The sequence below is a fragment of the Pyxicephalus adspersus genome, chromosome 8 (genome assembly GCF_032062135.1).
Source record: "Pyxicephalus adspersus chromosome 8, UCB_Pads_2.0, whole genome shotgun sequence".
NCBI lineage: Eukaryota > Metazoa > Chordata > Amphibia > Anura > Pyxicephalidae > Pyxicephalus > Pyxicephalus adspersus.
This window is the reverse complement of record NC_092865.1, coordinates 42,419,330-42,425,351: the sequence shown is the minus strand read 5'-3', so window position 1 is coordinate 42,425,351 and position 6,022 is coordinate 42,419,330. Positions and strand designations below refer to the sequence as shown.

At 39.0% G+C, this 6,022-nt stretch overlaps 1 protein-coding gene across 1 annotated transcript in view; it reads right to left on the bottom strand.

Moving 5' to 3' along the window:
* The window catches only part of LOC140336832 (cytochrome P450 2D15-like), a gene marked incomplete in the record, with an annotated part of 14,675 nt that extends 13,994 nt beyond the window's left edge, over positions 1 to 681 (bottom strand). The window contains 1 exon segment of the mRNA XM_072420215.1: positions 660 to 681.
* Between the last annotated feature and the right edge of the window lie 5,341 nt (positions 682 to 6,022).

The window sequence follows — 6,022 nt, the reverse complement described above, 5'->3', positions numbered from 1 at the left end:
GCCCCTACCTGTCCCCTGAGACCACCAAACTCCTTGTAGATGCTCCTATCATCTCTTATCTTTACTACTGTAACCTCCTCCTCTCTGGTATTCCACTAACCGGACTCTCTCCTCTACAATGTATCATGAATGCTCCACTCAGACTTATCAATCCTTCCCACCACTCCTCTTCTGTTGCTTCTATTTGTAGTTTTCCACACTGGCTTCCATTTCACCCTTGAATCAAATTCAAGCTTCTGTGTTTCGCCTTCAAATCCCTCCACAACTCTTGTCCACCTACCTTTCTACCCTGATAGAAAAATACTCCCCTAATTGTGCTCTTCACTCCTCCAGGGACCTACTAATGAATTCCTCACCATAACGTCATCACACACAAGGTCTTAAAATGTATATTTTCCAACATGCCTACGCGTCGTCATCTGTCTCTTAAACCCTCACTACTTATCCACCAATCCATACACCACTATTGTATGCTACTTCCCCCTTCTAGATTGTAAGCTCTTTTGAGCAAGGTTCTCTCTTTCTGTGTCTTTGTATCTGTCATTTGCTACCCTTATTTAATGTACAGAATTATGTAATATGGTGGTGCTATGAAAACACTGCACAATAATAATAATAATAATAATAATAACAACAATAAAGCATTAGTTCAACCTCACCTGGAATATGCAGTCCAGTTTTGGGCACCAGTTCACAAGAAGGACAACTAAACTAATAAAAGGAATGGAGGCGCTCAGCTATGAGGAGAGATTAGCTGTACTCAATCTATTCCCCCTTGAGAAGAGAGGTTTAAGGGGGGGATATGATCACCCTGTATAAATATATAAAAGGTCCATATAGAGAACTCTCTTCCCAATTAATCACTTTTAGATCATTACAAAGAGCAAGTGGGCACTCTTTGCGTCTGGACGAAAAGAAGTTTAAGCTCTGGATAAGGAAGGGATTCTTCACTGTAAGGTCTGTGAAAATGTGGAATTGTCTCTCTCAGGAAGTAGTTTCGACAAGTTACTATAGATTGCTTTAAGAAGAAGCTGGATGTTTTTCTAGAAGCACAGAATATAACAGGGTATTAAGGATTTAAAGTAAAAATAACAGTGACTGTTGATCCAGGGAACATTTGATTGCCTCATGGTATCAGGAATGATTTTTCCTCCTGTTGAAGCAAATTGAATCAGGATTTTTTTGCCTTCATCATTATCGACTATGTACATAGAGTTTTTATCTGGGATATGTTTATTTCCCTAGTGGTAAAATGAATTTACTTTTTTTGTCTCCAGAATAATAGGTTAGGGACACTCCAATATAAATTTAGATAGAAATAAAAAGTCTTCATCACTCTATACAAAAATGAATGATTTTATTTAAAAAGGTCTGTGAAAAAAATACCTTTTTATTGGGAACTATACTGCTATTAGTTGTCTCTGCTTGAGTACCCCAACAAAAATGACTGAAAATGATTTGGAAATTCTACTAGACTGTAAAGCTACATAACATACCTGGTTTAAAGAGACATGTAGATTTCTGAATTCTATCTGCATAATATTTCCCAGGACTGGTACTCCAGTGGGGCCTTGAGGGAAGCGTTAATTGCTTTTTGTGCTTTTTAGGTCCAGGATCAAAAGGCAAATAACAGCAAAGATTCCCAGCAAAAATGCATTAGAAGACAGAAAAGAGAAAATGTCCAGCTTCCACATTTTCACAAGCAGTCAATTACTTTTTAGTGTACGCACAGATCTCACTTCACCTCTGAGACAGTTTGCCTTTCACCAATACAAAGTACAGCCTAATAATAACAGAATGTGACCAAGCAACTTTCTGCAACGCCTTGTACTGAACTCAAGTGCTTTCACAGCTGTATAAACTTAAAGCAGCAACACAAAAAGTGTTTGTACTAACTTTATTTTATGTCTGCTAGAGCTTTATGCGCCTTCAGATGACAATTGCAAGACATTATAAATGATAATAGCTTTAGGTGGGTAAGGCTTAGTCTATATGGGCTGTTTCCCCAGCGTTTAAAAGCCAATGTCTTTTCTGTCCTAAAACAGATGGGGGTTTGGGGCTTCCAGATTTTAAACAGTATCATAGGGCCTCTATTTAAATAGGATCCCTAATTGGAAGTATGATGGCCTTTCTAAGGGCTGGGGGACCTTGGAGTTAGAACTTTGTTCGGCTAATTTGAGTAGGGTTATTTGGATTCCCAAACAATTTAGAGCCTTAGGATTGGATACCTTCCCCCTTACCTTAACTACACTGAGATGCTGGGATGTTTTGCACAGACAACAGGGATGGTTAGATAACTTTCCCTTACTTCCAAGCACCGGTCATTCTTATTTTATTCCAGGGCTTCACACTAATTCTTTCATAGGACATCCACCAGACTCTACATTGCTGTTACATCAAGTAGTGATGGGGGATTCTGTTTACCCGTTGACACAACTTGTTCCATCAGAGGTATAAAAACTGATAAATCAGTGGCAATATATTAAATGATGCCATTTTGTGAGAGCTTAACCCCGCCCTTTATGGTTTGGGTCCGACCTCACTCTGATGGAAGTGATGTTACATGGGGAGGACAGACCTCATACTTTATCGATGCTATATAAACTTTTAAGTAATCTCAATGGCTCAAAGTTTCCTGATTACTTAGCAAAATGGGAAACTGAATTTAACAGTACAACTCACCCGTCATAGGAGAATGACGTGCTGCACAAGAAACCCAGCACTGCTCACCCCATTCTGCCCTCCCGTCCTCTCTGCCTGCCCCACTCCTCACTGTTACACGGAGCCTTCTCACACTGAAACATATCCCCAGCATCTCTATAGACAGGGCTGCTAGGAAACAGCAGGAAGGGGTAAGGCAGGGCCTTCTGCACTGCCTGATTATTTTAGTGCAAGGACCCTTGAAGAGGGTGGAACGGCACTGCAGCTGTTCCCCTCCCTCTCCCTGAACAATCCCAGTATCAGTGTTTACGAGGCTGCAGAATGGAGGGGCCATGCTGCATGGGGGGATGCTAGGCTGGATGGAACTGCAGCCACCTGCTGGGCCCCCCTTGGTAGCGAGGGCCGGTTGTATTTGGACCATAAGATGCACCCTCATTTTTCCCCCACTGGGGGGGGGGAGGGCAGTGCGTCTTATAGTCCGAAAAATACGTTATTTTGTGGATGTCCCATAAAACATTGATATGTGCTAAGATACAGGAGGGTAATTTTAAACTTCTCCCTAGATGGTACTATGTACCTGAAAATCTACATTGCATGTCTTCCTAAGAATCTCTGTTATGTTGGAGAGGGTGTGGTATGCGTGGTACAATGTCACATATATGGTGGTTCTGTCCAGTGGTTGAGAGGTACTGCAGAAAGGTGCTTCAAATTTTTGAAATAATAACTGGAGTTCACGCCTTGGTTTGAACTTTCATTGTACCAATATACCCTGGGATAGATATAAACGTTCATTGGTGCCTTTGCAGCTAATGCAGCTTGGGCTCAGATTCCTAAGAATTGGAAGGATCCAAGGGAGCACTCATTAAAGGGGTGGCTTTATTTGGTGGAGGAAGGTATCATGATTATCGACATGTCCTCAAGGTTTTCCGTTATCTGGGCTCCTTGGATATTGTTTAAAGATAATGTTAAATATTTTGATATTCTTCAAGAATAGGCCATATATATTGATGACCCTGATGGGTGTTTTGGGGATTAATTTTTGTTAAACCCAAAACTGTTACATTACCTAGGTTCTAAGTAGACTATTGAATATCGGATACATTTAACCTCCCCAGCAGTAACCCAGAGTGTATGTGTAATTGTTTTGTATGTTTATATAATAAAAATTCTCATTCCAATGGGTTAATCTACACCAGGGCCTTTCCTTAAGGCACATTTTTGATAACGCTCCTTGCTGCGTTTAAAATCTAAAAACGTGGGTAAACACGCTTATTGATTTGGATGGGCAACGTTTTCCCGCATGTATAAAAATATCAATGAAAGCTCCTATTGAATTCAATTGAGGCTTTTACAATTGTTTTTATCAAAGCTTCTATTAAAACAATGAAGGCTTTAATAGGCATTTTTAGCAGGACTTCGGAATCTGGAAGCCCCATTTATTAAGACCACATGTCCTCTGTATTCTAAGTTCAAGAAAGGTGTGGCTGACGCAACAGAGTACTACAGAGCACAAGTAGTGGACTTTTCTGTGGATCACTCGGATTGAGGCCACCAGATTCACTGGTGCAGCCAGCCAAAAAGTGAGGTACAAGTACCATAGTCAGTCTCAGATTCAGGACGAGTAGCAGGCAGACCTTGGCAAGAACAGGTAGTAGTTGGTCTGATGGATGTCAGAGGATTGTAGCTTGAAACGATGTAGTGGCAGATGAATGAATGAGCACTATACACACAGTGCCCCTCTTTACAATAAAGAGGAAGGGATGAGCAACCCGCTGTGCTCTCCACTATAGGAGTTAACAGCAGTCATTGCAGATCGGTTGTTTATCAATCCACTGTGGTTAGGATATATACACATATGACCATTTGTCTCAGGACACTATTATCTGAAGAGAATAATACATACCCCAGTATTACATGTTACATACCAAGAAACTGTAATATTTAAAACGCTATTTGATATTTATGTCTTGTCTTTAAAGAATAAAAAACTTACAAGTGTCTATATATGCACACAGATTGAATGTGAGATTTGGCAGATAACGTTCACCTAAATACAAAACAATACTTACTGTATATCCTAAAGGAGTTATTAAAAGCTTCACAGTTCAACTCAGTTTAGAAAGCAACAGAGTTCATGAACTTAGTAATAAAACGTCACAGATAAGTTCTGTTACTCAGTGTCATAAAGGTGAGTGGAGTTCACAAGCTTTTAATAAGAGTGCCGCTCGAAGTTGCTTTAAGATTTTGGCATTAATAGTTAAAAAAGTTTAGCAGGCTTTAAATGCTTAATTGCACTAAGCAGTATAATATTCACATGGAGTCTAATTTCTCCTCTACAGGACATTACAAAAGGCATTTAACAAGTTAAATTTAAAGTATTTACAATATTTGGAATAACAAACTGCATTTGTTGAGCTATTCATTCACAGAAAATGTGGATACTTGCCTCAAGTTCAGCTTTAAGACAAGTGATTATTAGGTTTTGCTTTTTGAAATTCACCAATTTTTTTTATGCCATTTGGCATTTCTTCCTGAACAGTAACATATTATCCAGATTACCAATCATAGCTGGCCGTTATCCTTGTTTAATCAAACACAAACAAAAACAGACGTACATTTTCCTTATATTCCCAGAAATTGAGCTGACATTGCAGAAATAATGTTAGTAGAGTACAAGCACAATAAAGTGACATATTGCAAAACTTTCTCTGTACAGAACTATTTGTAACCACACCGGCATTCCCGTTAGGCTTTGTGTTGCAATCATTTTGGTAACTTTTTGGGGAATAATGCTGGGACATTTTCTCGATCTCATTCATTTCAGTTACTTTTATTTGCCATGTAGTAGAGCCTGGTAGCGCTCCCCAATTCTTTTAGGGACTGATAGGACTCCTTGAGTTACTGCACATTTTGGGGTGACCCACTTACTCAGATAAGCTAAATGTTTTTTTTTTTTGTTTGTTTTTTTTTTATTACTTGAACAGGTGTTAGAATACACTCAAAGTATGGCACAAAAGTGTCATTAGGGCATTTAAGAGATGTTGGAAGCCAGGGGTTGACTGCTTCCAAGGTTTACTCAAAATTAAACAAAAACATACCTCTGCGTGGACCTTGGGTGTATTCCAATTCTTTTCAAAAGACATGCAAGTGAATGAGTCTTATAAAATGTTATTTTAATTCTTAAAACCTTGTTTCTGTATACGTTTTGTAATGTAAGTTTATGGCAAAGCTATTTTTTTTCTGTGTTCTATGCACAGATTTTGCTTCCTATCTTGCAGTTCAATCTAGTAATTGTGGTTTACTTCTTGGCAACAACAGATACAACCTATAAAAACTTTAAATTTCTAGGGCGTATTTCCTA